Source organism: Heterocephalus glaber, unplaced genomic scaffold, assembly GCF_053883595.1.
Source record: "Heterocephalus glaber isolate CG9 unplaced genomic scaffold, H.glaber_assembly_v1.0 deba00000676, whole genome shotgun sequence".
NCBI lineage: Eukaryota > Metazoa > Chordata > Mammalia > Rodentia > Bathyergidae > Heterocephalus > Heterocephalus glaber.
This window is the reverse complement of record NW_028258156.1, coordinates 23,898,061-23,919,379: the sequence shown is the minus strand read 5'-3', so window position 1 is coordinate 23,919,379 and position 21,319 is coordinate 23,898,061. Positions and strand designations below refer to the sequence as shown.

At 40.2% G+C, this 21,319-nt stretch overlaps 1 protein-coding gene across 4 annotated transcripts in view; it reads right to left on the bottom strand.

Moving 5' to 3' along the window:
* Nucleotides 1-21,319, bottom strand: part of LOC147829299 (uncharacterized) — a 52,703-nt gene that overhangs the window by 25,383 nt on the left and 6,001 nt on the right. The window contains exon 2 of one of the 4 annotated variants that reach the window (XM_087206529.1): nt 6,168-6,221. The exons of the other annotated variants lie outside the window; for them this stretch is intronic. The gene's annotated coding sequence lies outside the window, so the exon portion shown is untranslated. The remainder of the gene's footprint in view (nt 1-6,167; nt 6,222-21,319) is intronic. 4 annotated transcript variants of the gene reach the window in all.

The window sequence follows — 21,319 nt, the reverse complement described above, 5'->3', positions numbered from 1 at the left end:
ATAAATCATATATGCTTAGGATAATGTCCAAACGTTGGCAGACTCAATACAAGGTTAACTGGTAGATATTCATGAGAAAATTAATCTGGCTTAGCACTGAGGCAAGAGAAAGGAAGGAGAAACTACACTGTGACCTGTCTAACATAGGGAGACATTTCTTATACATATGACCGACTCATGGGTCAGAAGTACTCGATGCTTTCCTAAGGTAACTAACTGGGTTCTTGGGACACCCAGGGGGTGTGGTGTTATGCACAAAACTGTGACTGCCAATATGGGAAAGAACAGAGACGGTCCCCTAATATCTGAAGGACTCGGACTGTGGCAGAAGAAATAAATCTGAGCTGTATATGCTGGAAATGGGTTAGAATGAATGAGTGCACAATTCTGGAGTCTACGAGTCTTTGATTCATAAATCATGATTCACATGGGTTCCAAAATCAATTCTGATGTCATTACATTTGTGCATTGATAACAAATTGTTATACTAATCCAAAAGCCTCTAGCTTAAAGAACATAAAGTTGAATCCAAATATTCTAATTTTTATACTAATAATTTTAGACATCAGTTTTCTAAGATCTACTATAAAACAATTTAGCTTGAACATTCAAAATGACAAATATTTGTTTAGAATGTGCAATTACAAGCACCGTGAAGGATACAAAAAAATTTAATATGCTCCCAGACTTCAGAATTAGCTCAGTAAAATGGGGCTATAAGTTAGAATTATAGCTAGACCTTCCTTTTTGGTTACTCTATAACGTTACATTTCTCATCTAAATTATGATACTTGAACCAAGACTGATTACTTCTCTTCAGTCATATGTAGTACTGAGTAGACCTATTTTTATGTAAAAAGTAGCTAGTGGATGGGGAAGCAGCTCACATATACAACACTTGCCTACCAAGTACAAGGCCCTGGGATCAATCCCCTGCACCGAAGATACAAAAATAAAACAAAACAAAAAATCCAGCTAGCACTTATTGAGCTCCTACTATGTGCTAGGCACCTACATTACACTTATGAGATCATTTAGTCTTCAGAGGAACCCTACCAGGTACTTAGGATTATCATCTTCATTTATAGATGAGGAAACTGAAGTCTAGAGAGATTAAGGAATTTGTGCAGAGACACAGCTTAGTGCATCGCCTGGCTAAGAAAAACCACGCGGGTACAGAGAATGTAAGTCTGGATATAAGCAGCAAAATAAACCACGCTGTGAAGGTAGATGGAAATTTTGTAGTTAACAGCAGCTTTTGCGTTTTAAAAATAATGCACTAGAGGGCGCTAAATATACAAACTGACAACTCTTGGTAATGCAGTTCCCACAGTGGTTAAGATATATAATCAGTAATAGATTCAAGCCAAGAAGGCCCTCCCCAAGAGTATGACGCAGTTTATGATAATCGAGAAGCTGTATTCCTATCCCCTCAATTAAAAAAAACCTCACGCTGTATATTAAGCTATACGTAATTTGTCTCTATTTGATACTGCTTGCTATTCCAAGGGCCTTTCACTTGGGTGTTCTTTCCCCTGCTGGCTGAATGGCAAAGGGAAAGGGTAGGGTGACCTGGATGAAAATAAACCTTTAAGAACAGCACCGAGACACATTTTGTTTTTATTTTATCTTATACAATTTATTTTGGCAAAGTAAAACAGGAACATATTTTAAAAGCAAGAAAGAAAACCCACACCCCAGAGTTTAGAGTGAAAAAGAACAAGATTTCACCCTCAGCCTCACATTCCAGAGGGGGCATCTTCTAGCAGTTAACTCCAGGCGTGTCAATTTTTCAATTTATCAAATTGACATTATTTTCCTCTGACAACTAAGGGAACAGAATATTCACTTAAGTAACAAAGACAATTTAAAAGTAACTATTGTTTTCCATTACAAAAGCAATACATTATCACTATGTAACATTTAAAAACAGAGAACTAATACAATTCATTATTCCAATAGACAGAGGAATTCTTTTGATACACATACATACATACAAAAATGTAATTTTCTTAGAAAACTGGATTATCTTGTATACGTCACTTCACTGTGTATGGTGACTATCTTTCCACATCACTAAATAAGTTGTGTGTGTGTGTATGCGGTGTTCAGAATCAAACTCAGGGCCTCAAGGGTGTCAGGCAAGTGCTCTACCACTGAGCCATATAGCAGTCCTCATTTCATTTTTGTTTTATGATTTTGTGCTATTAATTACATAAATCTAGCTAGGTGTGTTGATACGCAGCTACTCGAGGCTGAGGCAAGAGGATCTCAAATTCAGGATCAGCCTGAGTAACTTTGCAATACCCTTTCTCAAAACAAAAAATAAAGGGCCAGGGATTTAGCTCAGTGGTTCCGTCGCTTGCCTTGCAAGCGCAGGGACCCGAGTTTGATCCCTGGTACCAAAAATAAATAAATAAATAAAAAATAAAAAGGGATAGGATGTAGCTTCAGTGGTAGTGTGCTTCTGAGTTCAATCCCACTACTGCAAAAATAAATAAAAATTTTAAAAGTACATAATCTTAAGTAGAAATGTGTAACTATCCCCACACTCCCCCCACCAATGCTATCTCAAACCTAAGAGCTAGAATTTCTTTTGTCACAGAATGCACTCAGATAACATTATAAACTTTATATAAACTAGGGGGCCGGGGATTTAGCTCAGTGGTTTCACCGCCTGCTGCGCAAGCGCAAGGTCCGGAGTTCGATCCCTGGTACTGGAAAAAAAAAGTTCCAAACTTTATATAAACTTTTCCATGTCACTCTCAGAAAGATGAGAGCTAAATACTCTAAAGTACAAGGAACCTCAAGCTCTTCTACTGGTGTGGGAATCTCGTAATTTTACTCTGCAATGTATATTATGACTATTAATAGTATCATCATTTGGCCTTGGCTATGGGTCACTAAGAATGGTGTTAGAAGGGACAAGGATTTGGGGCCCTGCAGGGATTTGTAGAAAGCAACAACACAGCCTAGAAAGGAATTCTTCACTATCTCATGATTGTGGATCATGAATAAATCACAAGTGTGAAGTTCGCCCCTTTTCAGTTCTTTGCAAGAGGTAATTCTCTTTTGTATATCAACTACTACAGTCATTAGTGCAACTTAAAAAAGCACTAATAGCAAAAAAGCCCTAACATTTTTTTCCTTGTACTTCTTTTTTGGAGTGATCTCTTATCTGTAGCTGGTTCCAAACCTAGCTAGCTGTCCAGGAAGCAATAAAAATAATGGAAGTGTGCGCATGCGGGAGAGCAAGAGCTGGGAAATACCACAGCTTGCTGCCCAGCAAAATGCACCCAAGATGAGGTTAGTCTGCCTCTTCACTTTCGGTATGGTGGTGTGACAACACAGCACTACCAAAATTTGGCTTGTCTCTCGCCCCTCTCAAGTATATCCATCAAGTGGAAAGCCCTGGAAAAGGAGACAAGAAGGATAAAAGGGCCAACTACGATCCTGAAAGGCTGTCCGGCAGATGTCATATACTGCATACTGAAGAGCCAGGGGCACAAGCGCAAGGACCCGAGTTTGATCCCCAGTACCAAAAATCAAAACAAAACAAAACAACAACAAAAACCTGTATACTGAAGATGTAAATACCTTCTCTCAGATTGTAGGTGGGAGGACATTCCTATGCTTTCTCCCATGGGCATGGGGATTCAGAACTTTCCATACCCAACCCATCTAAGAACTTTTAAGCAAAGGTGCTGGGTAAATTCTCATTGCTTTCCCTTTTCTTTTTTGTTCTGTGGATTAAACCCAGGGCCTCCTGCCTGCTGAGCCACGGGCTAGGAGCCCAGGCCCCATACTTCAGCGTTCTAGTCAGAGACCAGCTGCAGGCTTGGTAATGTTTGTTCCAAGGCCTTTGCTTGCACTCCCTGCCCCCTTCCCCCTCCCCCTGTACTGGGAACGGAAACCTGGACTTCTGCACTTAGCCACATCCCCAGACCTTTTAATTTTTAAAAAAATTTGGAGGCAGGGTCTCACTGAGCTGTTAAATTGACCAGCCTGGGGTTGAAGAACTTGGAATCCTCGTACCTTAGCCTCCCATGGCGGTGGTATTACAGCCAAGCACCGCCAGCCTGGCTGCATTCTGTCATTTGATCCATGAACCTGACTTAACAAACTTGTTAATCTGCAAGAAGTGGTGAGGAGTTGGAATCACATGCAGGCCAATTTCACAACAGGGCCTTTATTAAATAGCTCCTGACTCCTTTAACAGACCATCTTGAAAATAAACGGTCGCTTCCTGCCGGTGAGCCAGACAACGCACAGACTGCCCACCTGTAGCAGTTTCGTGGATAGCAGCTGCGGGGGCTCCCTGTGGGCCGACTGTTTCAAGACAGGAAGGTGGAGAGGCACTGAATTGCTCTTTTGGAGCAGACAGGGCGCAGAAAGGATTAACGATGAAAGAGGGGTAGGAACCTGACCGCTTCGAAGGTTGAAGTGCTAGTACCACGCGGGCGCGTCCCTCGGACCCCCCACGGACAGAACCTGATAGGTTTATTTCTGGCCTGGGGACTCGGCACAAGGTACGGCCGGCCTCAGGAGACCTCGGTCTAGGTTTTACAGGGCACGTCCCTGTGACTGCCTCCCTTTTCTGGCGCGGCCACTGTCCCCCCTCCCTGTTTCCTTCTGCTACAGGGCGACACCCTGGTGACGCGGCACCAGGCACTAGGCCAGCGGCGCACACCTCGCCCTTCCACAGAGGAGCGAGGGTCTGGGGGTCTGGTCGGCTTGGAAGAATTCAAGAGGGGCAAAATCCCACCCACCTAGAAGAGCGAGCGCGCCCCACACATTCCTCCAGGGCACCTGCGCACACCCGCCAGCGACGGAGCTTACAGAGGGGCCTTTCCACTCTACCCTACACACTGGCCTGGTTGCAAAAGGGCTGCCCTTCTGTTTCTTCCTAAGGAAACATCCCTCTCCTGTGGCTTTTCACCTCAGCCACTCAAAGTGAGGGTTTCTCCGAGATAATTGAGTGAAGAGCAGCTGGAAGCTAAAATATCATTCGAAGCTAGACCGGGATAAACATTAGACTTGAACAAGGTGCAGAAATACCATTATTTCCAAGCCTCATTACGTGTCCGCCTTCCCTCAGATTCTTAACAGCTTGCCAGGGATTCCTGAATCTGCCCACAGAACTCTCAGTGTGCAGCGCATTATGTAACAACACTCCAGAAAAAACGTTCCCGTTCCGAAGGAGCCTCAGGCTTCAAAGGCCTGTCAAGAATCCCACAGCGGGCCCAGGGAAGCATCTCGAAGTAACTCATGTAAAGGTCATTTAAGGTTATTTTCTGGAAACATGGAATCAATGAAGCTTGTCTTTGTCAGGAAGAACAGTTATCCTTGAAACCATAAAAACATGTTGCCTTTCCCTATTTCCCATCCTCTAGTGGCCTGCAGATGTTTGCCTCTTCATGGCAAACAATTTGGTTTTATGGAAACACCGGAAAAAGGATTCTGATCACTTCCTTAATCTACACTTTGGGGATGTTATGGACATATTTTTTGTACGCAAAAAACCTGGTTTTGGACATTTTTTTATTAAGACCTTTTTCCAGTTATGGTTGGGTTCACCAGATACGATTTAAGTTGTTTAAACTTTGAAGGGGGTATTGCTGGGGATTGAATACAGGGCCTCAATGCCTGAGACAGACAAGTGCTCTACCACTGTGTTTTATCCTAGCCCTAAGCATAAAAAAAGAAAGAAGCTCATCAACAAATGTGAGCAGGGTTTGAGCAGGGTATCAGTTTACATACATTGAACCTCATTAAGCAGATAGATACAGTATGTATGTATATATATATGAATGACAGGGTCTCTCACTATGTAGTTCAGGCTGGCCTTGAAGCAAGACCCTGTCTCAAAAACAAAAACCAAACCAAACAATAAAAGGGTATCTAGTGTGTGTGTGTGTGTGTGTGTGTGTGTGTGTGTGTGTGTGTGTGTTGTTTTTGCTCTTTAAAAAGGGGCATTCCTGCCCAGGATTTAGCTCTGTGGTTCCGCTGCCTGCCTCACAAACACAAGGACCAGAGTTCAATCCCCAATACCAAAAGGGGGGGGGCACTCCTATAATTGAAGCACCCTGTTTTTCAGTAAAATAAACGTTACCATTAGTACCTCATGAAGTAAATTTTCCTTTTGGGGAATGTGATTAAATACATACCTTACATTTTTGGTATACATATCAGATAAAAGTTGGCCCAAGGAAGACAGCTGCCTGTGGGATGTACAAACATTTATGATCAATTTTTACATTCAATATAGCTTTGGTAATTGGTTTATAAAATGCTTGTACCTCACTAAAGACTCCACCATCTTACAGGAAAATCTGTACTATGCTTATTTTTTTTGTACTATGCTTATTATGTCCAATTAATGTTATTAGTAGTCTGTCAGGTAATTAAAAAGCATATGTAATGACTGGGAATTCCATTGCATTAAAACTTCTAGCTTTGTCATGCTATGTTGGAAGGTTAATTCTTCCTAGTGAAAAGGCAAATAATCCTTCCATTTATTAATGTCATTTATCCAATTATTCTCTGAATACTGAATGATACAGACCTGGATTTGTAATTTACTTAACCTAGTCACTTATGTTTCTTTTTAAAATATGGACACTGGGGCCAGGGATTTAGCTCAGTGGTTCAGCTGCCTGCCTTGCAAGCGCAAGGTCCCCAGTTCAATCCCCAGTACCATTAAAAAAAAAAAAGTTTAAAATAAAGACACTGACAATGTGATAATTTCAAGAATATTGCTGCACCAACTACTTAGAACTAGTAGGTAAGAGATTACTAGAGATGTACTAAGGTCAATATGTCCATATTTGCTGTAATGTATCTTAATTACATGTCTTCCTGTATGTCACCAACATGAGTGTAAAAGCATAGTTTATACCCCATTTTTTACGTATTAATATATATTATTCTTTTGTAGTGTTGGAGGTCAAACCCAGGGCACTGTGCCATGCTAGGCTAGTATTCTACCACTGAGCTACACCCTCAGCCCTAAATGCATTTTAATGATGTCATATTACTCTACCTATTGGCTGGGGCATAGTGTGTACAATTATTGGCCTAGTCACTAATCAGTTTTGAGCATTTGTAGTCTGGTTCCTGGCTATGCTAGCTTCCCTCTTCTCTTTGTACCAACTGGCCTTTTTATAACCAGCAGGGTCTCTCGCTTACTAGTTACTATTTAAGCATTATTTACTTTTAGAAATCTTCAGTTCAGAATATTTAATTCCTCTTGCAATGAATTCACAACCTTTTTCAGTACAGGGCCACATTGGAAATATTTTAAACTCTGTAGGCCACAACCTCAGTCATGTATTCCTTTTCTCCCTCTCCACTTTTGCCAATTAAAAAAAAAAAATTCTTAACTCCCAGGTTATAAAACACAGGTTGTGTTTGCCATAGTTTGCTTATTCCTGCCCTAGTTCTTAACAGAAAAAAGGCCAACAAATCTCAACTTCATGCATACATGTCTATGATCACACTAACTTATTAAGTGCTGACTGGCTGTTTAACTTGGTCTTCACCATAATGCTTTCTGGATCTCAGATTATCACCAAGTGCTTTTGTATGACCAATTAATAGAGCAAATCTTAAAGCATATACTATACCTAAGGGGGAAGAGAAACTCAATGGTTTCAAAGAAAGAAAGGAAAAAAAAAAAAAAAAAAAAAGGATCCAAAAGATTTAAATTTATTGCAGCATGTGCACAACAACCATATACTTACACGTAAAACTCTGAAATTATCCACCTGACCTCACTTAGAGTATTTCAAATAACTCCTAGAACTTGACATTGTGATTCTAGTAGCTAATGTAACATATTTACTTTATAAAAATATTCCTGTAGAGGAAGTGGTCCAAGGGAAAAAGTGCCAGTGGTGAGGAGGAAGGGAAAGAGAAATAAGTAGAATAAAGAAATGCCATAGGGCCAGGGATGTAGCTCAGTGGTGCTGCCACCTGCCTCACAAGCACAAGGTCCTGAGTTCAATCCCCGGTACAAAAAATAATAGTAATAATAATAATAATAATAATAACAACAAGAATGAAAAATGTGATAGGGGAATTGGAGGAGGAGGGGGAGGGAAGGGGATTAAAAAACAAGCTGTGATATATACATGTAACCACTCCCCAGAATGATTGTAAACTGCATGAACTGCAAACGCGCGATAATAAAATAAAAAGTATATATTCCTGTAGAATTAAAAGTAACACTTGAAAAAAATTAAGTTTCTCGAAGGTTTTTGTTTAGCTGATTAAAGGAGAAAGCTACAAATCCAAATAATAATTCATACTCTTTGCTACTTATCTATCCAATGCTTCATTTTACTCCTATTTTGTGGGACAAAAATCAATTTAGGGTACTGTATTCAGTTTTAGGTGACAAGAGGAAAAAAGAGTAGGCCAGAGATGCAATAAACTCCTCCAGTGCCACTATAGCAATTTAAACACAGAGGGGGAGAGGAGTTAGCTAAGGCTGAATATCTAAAGAGGGTTTTAGGTTAATCCTAAATTCCATCAGTCTCCACTAATATTTGTTAAACCCATCTGAATGTAGCCAGACTGACATTTGTGAGAACCCACAGATTCATGTGTTCTCTTTTAAGATATACAATGTTTCTGGGCCTGCAATTTAGCTCAGTGGTTACTCTGCCTGCCTTCCCGTACCATCCCCGCCCCCCCAAAGATATACAATGTTTCTGAAGAATTTTCTTATTTGTTTGCCTGAGACAGGGTCTCCCCAAGTAGCCCATGCTGGCCTTGCAATCTTCCTGCCTCAGCCTCCCAATTGCTTGGACTACAGGTGTGCACCATCATGCCTGGCTCAGGGGGATTTTAATGGGGTCTTCTGCTTAAGTATTTGGTACTTGTGTGAACTCTGGTTTTACAAATAGTAATACTTTACATGATTCTCTAAAACAACAGAGGCCATCAAATGATAAGAAAGAATGAGGGCAGGCTGGGTGTGGTGACACGTGCCAAACTCCCAGCACTCTGGGAGGCTGAGGCAGGAGGATCCTCACTCAATTTGAGTCCTACCAGGCAACTACCTGTTTCAAAATTAAAAAGGGCTTGAGATACAGCTAAGTCCAAAAGCCCTCAGTTCAATCCCCAGTGCCATTTTTAAAAAATTTGGTTTTTTTTCTGAGACAGGGTCTCACTATGTAGCCCAGGCTGGCCTCGAACTCTTGGCAATCCTCCTGCCTCAGCCTCCTGAGTGCCAGGATTACAGCCGTGTGCCACCATGCCCAGCACCCAGTGCGATATTAAAATTAAAACAAACAAAAAGGTTCTCTTTAACATTCTCACCTCTATCCTTATCTCTGCCCTGGGTGCTTATATAACACATGATTTATAACTTTAGCCCCTCATAAATTACCCTGCTGCCTCTTAGAACAGGAAGAATGATTAACACAAATGGAATGTTGGAAGGATTAAAATCCACGCTTCATTTGTCCTTTCAAATCATGAATTTATTAGGCAGAGGGAGTTATAGTCATCTTAGACTTTCTCCTACTCTCACCCCACAATTCTTTATTTTAACCATATACAATGAATGCTAGTACATTTTCTTTTGGTACCGGGGATCAAACTCTGGGACCTTGTGCTTGTGAGGCAAGCGGTGGCACCACTGAGCTAAATCCTCAGCCCTTAGTACACTTTCTTTCAAGTTAAATAAGTCTATGGGTAATGACTGTAGACTAGTTTATAACTTGGAGCACCTTTATACTTTAATCGAATAAAATAACAAAGTTCCCAAAACTGGTGCACAATTTGTGCTTTGTGCTATGAATGTCAATGTGAAGAAATTTAATGAAGTGAAAGTAACACAGGGTAACTCTTGACCTTCAAGGTAGCCAAATGCCTCACTGTCTGAATAGTGAAGCCCACCAATGAATGAATGAGATTTCCTTGTCACTGTCCCTGCCTACTACTCAGTAAAACACAGACTAGGTACCCAACCTGGCATTATTGGCAGAGAAAGCTCCTCTGAAGCTTAACTTTGATTTAGGGCAAATAAATTGCAGTGTTTGGTTTTCTGGATAATGTACTGACCATGGTGGAAGTCAAGACTAAAAAATACTTGAGACCTTATTCTCAGAAACAGTCACCAACATGCACAAATCAATGATTATTGCTGGACTGAGGAAAGAATGCTTATTTACCAATCTAAACTGGGGACTTCAAATGGGGGAGGATGGATATCAAGTAATCTAGTCTTCAACAGACAAGTCCATGTGAAGGCACATTAACTAATCAAAAACAACAAACAGGGCCTGGGATTTAGCTCAGTGGTACTGCACCTGGCGCTTGCCTCACAAGCACAAAGCAAAAGGTCCTGATCCCTGGTACAGAAATCAAAAACAAAAAAACAAACAGAACTAAAACCAATCCCCCCTTAACCAGTACACTGCCTCTAAGGAGGTTAACCATAGGGGCAAGTCCAATTACATTCACAAACTTGCCTGATGAACACACTAAAACTTAGAATTTTATGATGAGAATATTTCCTGGCATTTTTCTGTGTAAATATGAGAAATGGAGCCCTATAGTCTTGGCTCAAAAAACCTTAAATTTCTTAGGATCTACTTACTTACTAGTCTTTGTTTTGGGACTTGAACTATGTAGCCCAGGCTGGCCTTGAACTTGTGGGATCCTCCTGCCTCAGCCTCCTGAGTGCTGAGATTAAAGGTGTGCACCACCATGCCCAGTTAAGATTCAATTTTTTTTTCTGGTATGGGGATCAAACTCAGGACCTCGTGCTTTTGAGGAAAGGGCCGGGGATTTAGCTCAGTGGTGCCCTGCCTGCCTTGCAGGCGGCAAGGTCCTGAGTTTGATTCCCCGGTACCAAAATCAATCAATCAATCAATCAAAAGGGCCAGGGATTTAGCTCAGTGGTTCCGCCACCTGCCTTGTAAGCCCAAGGTCCTGAGCTTGATCCCCGGTTACCTAAATAAAAACAAAAAACAAAACCCCAACTAAACAAAAACCACAAACAAAACATGATACCAAAATTAGAAATTAGTGTTAAAGCTTTAAGTTTGCCACACATTCCTGGGGACATCAGGGTCCTAAACACTGTGAGTTGAGTGCACTAGGATATAACTATTCATGGCACCTCCTAGAACCTCCTAAAGGCTTGGAACATGACTTTCAACTGTCAGCCTTTAGGGATTTGCTTTCAGTGATAAACTGAGCTGTTACAAATGGATGACCAACTAAATTCTGCCTTGAGAATTAAATGTATTGTTATAGTGCTACTAGTTGTTTATGTAGTACCAAGTACAACTTTGAAGAAATTTGTTGGCATGTTACAACAAAATAAAACAACAGATTGTTGCAAATGTCAGAAGTGACTTTTACCCTACATCCTCTCAAAGAATAGAAACTTGCTCCTGCTATTGCCACCACTCAGTAGTCAGCACCTTAATGGACTCAACTTTATAAAAACAGATGAACATAATTGACTGTTGATTGTAAACAGTTCACATTTGAAGCCAAATAATTTTCTGTTCAGAGACACATTTTTACTACAGCTGTTTTGGGATGAACACTTCTTTAGAATCTAGGAGTATTCCTGCACATGGTTAAACATCTATGTATTGCCACCTTTCTTTTTTCTTTTTTTTTGGTGTCAGGGATCAAACTCGGGCCATTTCGCCTGTGAGGCAGGTGGTGGAACCACTGAGCTAAATCTCTGTCCCTTGCCAGCCATATATTTATAAGATAAATATATTCTTTTGAAATAAGCCGGAATCTACCTGAAATGCCATTTTGTTAATAGGGCCATTGAACTGCTTAGAAAACTAATGGTGTTCTGAACTAATCATGTTAAAGTTTATTTTCAGGGATTCCCTCCAAATTTACGTAACCAGGAAAGGCAGTCAAATCAGAAAAGCAGCATTTTCCATTTGTCCAACATAGTACCATTATTTTTTTCTTGGTTCTGGGGGATTGCCAGGGTATTGACATAGGGCTACCTTCTGTCTTTTTTTTTTAATTTTGAAAGGAGTCTTGCTGAATTGCCTAGGCTTGGCTTGAACACATGATCCTCCTGCCTCAGCCTCCCAGAGTACTAGGATTACCAATGTGTGCCACCATGACCAGCTAATTTAACACTTTTTTGAGGTTTTATCTGCAGTGGATGGACACGAGTAGCAGGTTGTGTTCTCCGAGATTACTAGTCTTTCACAATAACTGTGCCTGATAAAACCCATAGGAATAGATATCCAATTATTTTCTTGTATTATTTTTAGAACAGAGATGATTATTCTTGGGCATAAATCACTAACCATTTCATGTTAACTTTTGACAAGAAAAATACATCTGTAACCTTTTTTTCTTTAGAATCTAAATTTAGCAGCTATTCTACAGATTTATGCTTATATTAAAGAGAAAAGACCCAATCCAAGAATTACTTTAGCATATACTATGTCCTAGGCACTAATGCAGGCACTGTGCATTCAGGAATAAAATGAATCTCTTTATCCAACAAAGATTATACAAGTTACACACTCTGTCCTTCAGGGGCTCATTCAGCAGGGTGAGGAGATTCTACACTGTGGTATTTTTTGTTTCGGTACCTGGGATCAAACTCGGGACCTTGTGCTTGCAAGGTAGGCGGCGGAACCACTGGGTTAAATCCCCGGGAAGGAGATTCTAAATAACAAATTGCAGTAAGTGCTATGAGTGAGGTACAAGGTACACGGGACTATAAAGAACAATGAAAAAAAAAAAAAAAAGAACGAACTTCTTGGGATAGGCTCAGAGAAAGCTTCATAGAGGAAATGCACTAAAACTGAAGGGTACGTTCACAAGGGAAACAGGGACTCCCTGAAAAGACAATAGTGTGTACACAGGAAAGGAGGTATGAGAACATAAGGTAGTTTGGGGGAACTGAAAGAAATAAGTAGGAGCAAAAGAAAAAAAGCAACTAGATTAGCAATTTAGATTTTTGATGGGGCGGGGCAGGGGTAGGGTGGGAAGCAGAAGCCAGATCAGAGCTGGTTTTGTCTTCCCAAAGATCATGGAGTTCTTAAAAGACTGCAACTATGTCATAACAGATTTATATTCCAGCGAAATCACTTTGAAGTGTGACAGATGAATATGAAAGGGACGATTAAAGCCAGGGTAGGCTAGAAGATACTGCATACATACATATAAAAACTCATTTATTTGGCAAATATTTAGAGTGACTTGACTATTCTATGCTAAGTGTGAACTACAGTGGTGGCAGTGGGGAAGACAGAGGATACGTAGACCAAGAAATAAAAAGTCAAGAACAGACAACAGGAATGTGACGGTCACAGTGCTAAAAGACTGACAAAGATTCCTAGGTTTCTGACAAATTGAGATTATACTGTTTTCAGTCTGTATTCTGTTAGTTAAAATATACAGCTCAAGCATTTCCCTTATTACCACATTCCTCTTTAAAAACTACTTTCTGGCACTACACGCTTGCTGTAAAAAACTCATCTGTAAGCCTATACCTTAGAAAGAAAAAGTAGTAAAAGCAGTAAACTTGCACGTGCGTTGTGTGTATGTGGTACTGGAGATTGAACCCAGAGCGTTCTCAATGAGCTACAACCCCAGCCATTTTTTAATCTTGAAACAGGGTTTCACAGAGTTGGCCAGGTGGGACTGCAACTTTCAACCTCCCTGCCTCAGCCTCCCAAAGTACACGAATTACAGGTGTGCATTAACATTCCCTACCCAGAAACGTTAATTCTAAAAACAAAACACTAGCCATGTACAGAATTTTATATATTAAAGAAAGAGAAGGACCACATGTTATTTTCCCCTTAAAATTCAGTGTTGGGAGACAGGTGTATAGTTCAGTAGTATAAGTGCATGCCAGGTATGCTCAAGACTCTAGGTTTGATCTCCAGCAAGAGAGGGAAAATGTGTCCCCTTATTCTTTTTATTCCCATTTGTTCTTTGTTTTTGAGACAGGGTCTCACTAGGTAGTTGAGGCTGGCCTTGAACTTGCTACGTAGCCCAAGCTGGCCTCAAACTCAGGTGATCCTTCCGGGATTGCATACATGTGCCACCATGCCGGCTTTCCTATCTGTTTTTTAACTGGTCAATAAGTGGGAACACACAAAGAGAGTAGTTACAAAAATGTCTATTGTATAAGCAGACAAGCTGTGTTTAGGACCGAGGAGAGAGCCATGGGTGGCAAACTCATAGCATACAGCTGGTTTGTTACCATGGAAAACTCTACAAGGTTTGCCATCACTGGCCTAGACTATCATGGTACTGTCATCATTTGAACCTGAGACTAGTGAATATTTCAGCTGTCTTTTCAAGTTTCTATTACAGAATTTAAAAACAAAATCTAATTTGATGTTTGTTTCTTTCTTATTCAAAGTAAATTTTCCTCAGGAACGGACTGTCATCTTAGCACAGCCTTCCTTCACGAAAAATTTAAGTACCAGAGATAAGACTAAACTTGAAGAACAAGTTCTCTCTTAACCTTAAAGCCATAAAGTCAAAATACAACAGAGGCCAGACAACAGCACAATGTGTAGATATATGACACAGAGGTATAAATAAGTCTAGGGAGAATTGATTTTTAAATGTAAAAAGGACAGACTTACACATTTTGAATAGTGAAGTTCTAACCTAGTGTTTAAGAATTCAAATGTTCTATAAATCAGTAGAAACTTCTCCAAATTCAGAGATGACAGTGCTAGAACTATGTCCTGTATGTTCACCAATCATTCATGTTACTTTGCCCCTTAGATATGAAATCATTGGTGGTAGAAAGTTTGGTTTGAGAGTTAACAGTACATAGTTTTCACAATTTTCAGAACTGGGCCTGGGATTTAGCTCAGTGGTTCCAGCACCTGCCTTGCAAGTGCCAGATCCCAAGTTTGATCTGCGGTACCAAAAAACAAACAAACAAACAAACAAAAAACACAAAAAAAGAACTGATTTTGTTTCCTGAGAGAACCTAGAGTTATGTAAATAACCAAAAACTCAGGTTTAAAAATAAATTCTAAAATAAAAAAACCACTCGTTTTTGCTCAGAATCATTTAGATTTTTTTAGAAAGCACTTTAAAATGCTATTTATCATTTCTGGGCACTGCAGAATCAGTTTCTTTTACTGCTAGCCAGACTCATACAAATAAACGAACCATCAACCAAATTCCTTCCCCTTGGTCTATCATGTGGACAAGATACTGGCTTTCTGGCTAGTTTTGTCTACATTAAGATTATATCTTCTCAGCTTTTTCTTCTGGCTCTGAAGACTACCAAACTGCTAACAATTATTTTTTTTGAAAGTAAGCTTTTCTTTTCTCTATACCCAGGCAACAAGCATGGATGTTTCTGTAATATCTTATATACCCCCTTTATTATATTATATACCCTCTTTATTATATTACAAGGGCCTAAGGGTCTGTCATTCTCCCCAACTGAAGGTGGGTAAGTTTTAAAACAAAGCGCTTCCCTCTTCTGTGCTGCATGTCAAAGCAAGTCTTCAGGCTGAGGTAGAGCCCTGATGCATCCCCAGCATAGAGAAAGAGTAAGTCTCCTCACTGAGCCAGTGAAACTGGAGCAAAGATTATGAACATTGGTGAGGTAAGGGAGACAGGTGTTGAAATCACTGCTCTGCCACCTTGGGAAAGATTATACAAGAAGGGACCGGGGATTTAGCTCAGTGATTCCGCCGCCTGCAATCCCTGGTACCCCCCCCCCCCCAAAAAGAGTATATGAGGATCAAACAGTTTTGGGTATTCAGCATTTTGAGGGGGAGCCACACTAGCAGTTAAGAATTTCTGTTCTCCTAAAAATCAAGACTTCCAAAAAAATTCCTCCCCATTCTCTCTAAACTAGCATCACCAATGACCAATATGGCATACCTTGCTATAAAACAAAAACTCTTGCTATTCTAAGTCCGTACTTAAATTATTATATCTCACCTATTAACCAGTGATCTTTCTTTGATGTTAACTGTCAGCAATGCACCAAGATATACATAAGGAAGTGGAAGTAGCATGAAAAGAGAACTTTAAAGAGGCAGAATAAAGGATGGGAGAAAATAGCTAATAAACATTTACATATAAAGGCTTTAAATTAAAAATGTAAAGGAATTAGGTTATGTGTTTGTTGACTGAAATTAGGGCTGCAGTTTCAATCTGTCCCAAGTAGGGGACAAATTTATGCAATATTGGGGGAAAACCAGAATACAGTTTAAATCTGAGGCATAGATATAAGTGTATTTTGGGAGGGCACTTTCAAAAACAATCTCTTGGGGTTGGGGATTTAGCTCAGTGATTTCGCCCGCCTGCCTCACAAGCGCAAGAACCCGAGTTCGACCCCTGGTACCAAAAAAAAAGTTATCAAAAAACAATCTCTTGAGGACAAAGAATATTAAAGTGATAATCTCAAGAAATAAATTCCTATATTATTCAGCAATTTGGGTTCAAGATGTATGAAATATCATTTATCACAGGTTAATAACCAATTTAAATGATACAAAAACTGGTTTGTGTAAAAGTTGTTGATTGAAGGTACATTCTGTATTTCAAAAAGACAATGCTGTTTTCTAATGTACTTACACTAGCGGAGCAAATACAAACTCCAAAACTCAGCTGGGTGTGGTGGCACACACCTGTAACCCCAGCACTGTTGAGAATTTGAGTCAGGGACGTTGCAAGTTTGAGCCCAATGTGGGCAATTTAAGGATTTAGCAAGATCCTGTCTCAAAAAAGGGTGTTTGGGGCCGGGGATTTAGTTCAGTGGTTTCACCGCCTGCTGCACAAGCTCCAGGACCTGAGTTCAATCCCCAGTACCAAAACCATAAAAACAAAAATCAAAAAAGGATGTTTGGGTTTGGGGCTGGGGGAATGCTGGGATATAGCTCAGTGCAAATGCCCTGGGTTCAATGCCAAGGACAGGAAAAACAAAAACAAAAAGCCTCCCAAACTCAAAATACAAATGCAACGATAAACTCTGCATACTTCAGTGCTCATGACAAACATAAGCATAGAAGGAAAAATGCCACTGAAATACTCTTCCTTATAAAACAAAACAACAACAGAAGAACACAACCACAATCTCTAAATAAGGACAGTTGATGAACTTGGTACATTTAGAAATTCTGTTTGCGCTACATTCACCTCTCCAAGCAAATAAAGAACCTCCAAGACATCTTACAACCCTTCCTCTCTGGCTTCATTTTTACAGTGGCTATTCAAAATTTATGCAGGATACTGAAGAGTGCTTTTACCATGTCTGTGGTTAACTTAATAATACATTTTGTTTAGAGACACTGAAGTCTCAAGTAAGAATGGCAAGAACTGTGAGGTCTCTCACGATTTTCCTGCCTTTCTACTCGCTTCATGTATGTAGGAGCAGTATGTTACTCATTTTCTCTCATTTCCAGATGAAATTCCATACTGAAAGAGTTCCAAACTTGAATTAAATAAATTTATTATCTTCATAAGAGAAATAATCAAATTCATTTAAGGTATCTACAATGCTTGAATTATTTAGTATCTTTAACACTATCTGCAAATGAGTATTTCATGATTAGTGTTACCTAACATCATACCCAGGAAAAGCTGGTTAACATTTAATACATTTCTCTATAAGTTAACCTAATCAGGGACCAGGGATTTAGCTCAGTGGCTCCAGCACCTGCCTCGCAAGCACAAGGTCCCGAATTTGATTCCCCGGTGCAAAAAAAAAAAAGAAAAGTTAACCTAATCAGGCCATCTATGTTCAACCATAACATTTTAATGAAAATTTACTGATTTCAGTTCAAACCATTTTCAGGTATGAATCAGTTTATTCTTCTCAATTTACAGGACATTAAATGTCATGGGTGGGATAGAGAAAATTTTCATGTAAAAACTAAATTCAGTGAGTCACACAGCAAGTCAGAATGTTTTCCTAACTCAAGTTCCAGCAGATACGTCAAATGACAAATACACATGACTATTCAAAGATATACTAAGTTTGTTTTGTTTTGTTTTGATACCAGAGATCAAGGGACCTTGCATTTTTGAGGCAGGCGGTGGAACCACTGAACCTAATCCCCAGCCTAAGATATACTAAGTTTTAAGAGCAGACAACGGGTAATCAATGTTTAAACTTGACTCATAAGGTGTTTTATTTGTTTTGTATTATATACATTAATAAGACTTATTACTGGAATGCCTATTTCATTATACATAAAACAAACAGGTACCAGAGGTTGACCCAGTCTTATTCTTAAATTGACCTAACTAAACTTGAGGTCACAGAAGTTGTGCCCTCTAATATAAAAGCAAGTAATGCTATATACCTTGATGAATCTTAAGACACATTAAGGAGCCATTTAATCATTAGTTTTTATATACTGTTGAAGCGTATGCATGAAGCCATCCTCTAGATCTAAGAAATATTGATGGATACCTCCAAATAGTCCAGTTTGGGGTTTTTTTTCCTTTTTGTCTTTTTGCAGAATTCTCTGGCCCATTAGGGGTTCCCTACCTAACTTCCCCCTGAATTATCTTTTCCTCTTATTCAAACTCTGGTGGTCAGGAGAGCATGTTTGCAGCACCAGGGATCAAACCCAGCCAGGGTCTTCTCACTGAACTACATCACTACCCATTTTTATTTTAGATAGGGTCTAAATTACTCAGGCTGGGCTGGAATTTGCAATCCTTCTGCCTCAGCCTCCTGGGATTATAGGCATGAATTGCACCTGGCTAAAAGAGCTCTTTTGAAAGTGATCTTATCAAGAAAGGTCCACTCCAATGCCTATAGACAGTCACTAATGACTGGGTTGTCAATGTAACGAGTGGCTCAAAGTATTTTGAGTGTAGGGATTTATTTAAGAAAAGTTTTAGGAGGCAGGGAAAAGACTAAAGCTGTGCTATCCAGAAGGGGGAAGGGACACTCTAGACAGTGGGGCAAAGGCACAAAGGTGATGAAATAGTACGGTACCCTTCAGATGGTATATGCATGATACATGGACTCCGTAAGATTCCTGCATTCTACAAGGCGATGACTTGAACAGGAATAAGGAAGGCTATGGTACAATTTACTCAAATAATCTTTTGAGGAAATGAGTGAAGACAGTTCTTAGGAATCAATACCAAGTTTAGTATTTTTTATGAGCTCAGGAATCAGAAATCAGGAAGCCCATGTCCCTTGTAAACCTTAACATTGCATTTGCAGCTCTGAAGCTAGTACTGCTAAGATGAAGGTGAAAAATGGAGGGATAATGGAATAGGCACAAATGAGACTGCCCAGGGAGAACATACAATGCAAAAAGGCAAAGAAAGGTAATCTCAAGTAGTATTTAAAATATCATAGGGGGCAGGGATTTAGCTCAGTGGTTCTGCTGCCTGCCTGGATCCCAGGCACCCCAAAATAAATAAATAAATAAACAAACAAACAAACAAATAAATATCATAGAAAAGCTAAGAGTTTATGAAGCTCATGGATCTGGCAATTAGGTACAATGAGGATACATGCTGATTAAAAACATAAAAGATTTATTTTTCATTAGTCTAGAAAATGGCCTCTTCCCTGTAAGGCAGAGGGAGGTTACGAACATTCCGAAAATTGCTTCATAATCTCCCGGTTTTGTATTTAGATCCCTCTCCTTGCAAGAGAAGTTGCTCTGAGCAAAGAAAGGGAGTAGGAACACACACGTAACAAAGTAACCCTTAAAATCACTCCAAAGTTCTTGTACAATGTGTCCATTTTTGCAGCGTGAGCAAAGAAGAAAAAAAATCTTTGAATGTTAAATTCTTTGTACTAAGTAACTATTTACAAGTCAGGGGCTTTCCAACTCAGCCATGTTCAGTTAGTGACTGAAAAGAATCCACAAAAACTAATAAAAATTTAAAGATATACAAATGAATTAAAAATGCAATCTTGTCAAACTACCAGAGCCCTGCAACTAAAGGAAACAACCTAAACTAAACAGCCCTAAAACTAAAACTAACTGCCCTAAAACTAAAGGAAACATCAGTCTTGGATCCAGGTTAAACTCATTTGTAGGTACAATAGGTATTTCTTCCTAGCATCAAACAGTACTTAGTCAAGCAGGGTGTGGTGGTACAGGCCTGCAATCTCAGCACTGGGGAGGCTGAGACAGGAAGATTCAAGTCCGAGGCCAGCCTGGTGCACACAGTGAGTTCAAGGCCAGCCTGAACTACAGAGCAAGATTCTGTCTCAAAAAGCCAAAAAACAAAGAAACGAACACACAAAGAACATTTTGTCAAGAAACAAGACAGATTTTAGCTGAAAATGTATGAATAACTCATTTTCAATGCCTTTCAAGGTAAGGTCTTTAAATCTCCTCTGATTTTTGTCTATTATTCACTAATCATATGGCCAAGTGGAAATCACGAAATACAAAACATCTTCAACAATGCAAAGTTTCAAAAACTTCATATATACTTTATAATGGCTCAGGAACCTTACTGAATAATATTTACCAAAAGTTATTATAGTTTCATGTTTTATTATAGAAAACCGTAATAAGAGCGACAGAAAGCCAACAGAAAGTATTGAAAACGCCCTTACAATTTCATGTAGACGAAAACACTAGCAGCTTTTATTCTGAATTACTGATGGCTGTATTTAAAAAAAAAAAAAAAAAAAAAAGCAATTCCCACCGGTAAGATTTCGCATTCTTACAGGAAATACAGACGAGGGTACTGAAAATGGGACTTTTAAAGGAAGGTACAGGAAATTTGAAAAGGGTCCTATATTCAGATGGGCACTGTCTTCGACGGCTTGGATCTTTTTAGAAAAAAAATTTTAAAAATGTTCCTGGGTGTTATTTATACCTTTACACTTGCCTCCAAACTTTGGGAATACTGTATTTTTCTATTCGGACCTGAGAATGTTCAGGCTTCCCCAGAAAACAATCGGTCCTGCCTCCGGACAATGCGCCCCAGAGCCAGCCTCTTCTCGCCAGGTGTCGGGTGGCCTGGGAACACACTGGGGGGTCCCCCGCCACCTTACGTGAGCGCACTTTGCAAGGAGGCCGTCAGGAAACGGAGCGCCAACCTCCTCCTGCACCCACAGTAGCCACCCTTGACGGGCGCGTCCCGGGGGGCTTCCCCGCGGGGACAGAGCGCTCGCCAGTCGGCTCTTCCTCTTCGGGCCGCGACCGCCCCGCCCCGGCCCTCCCCTCCCCCGCCCCGGCCTGGGCCGCAGCCAAACCCCACAGGAATGCAGCCGGTCACATGCGCTGCGGCGGCGGCGGACGTGCCGCTCCCCCCGCGCCCCAAGGAGACCCAGCGCCATCTTGCCCTGACGCAGTTACAAAAGTCACAGGAGCCATCGTGT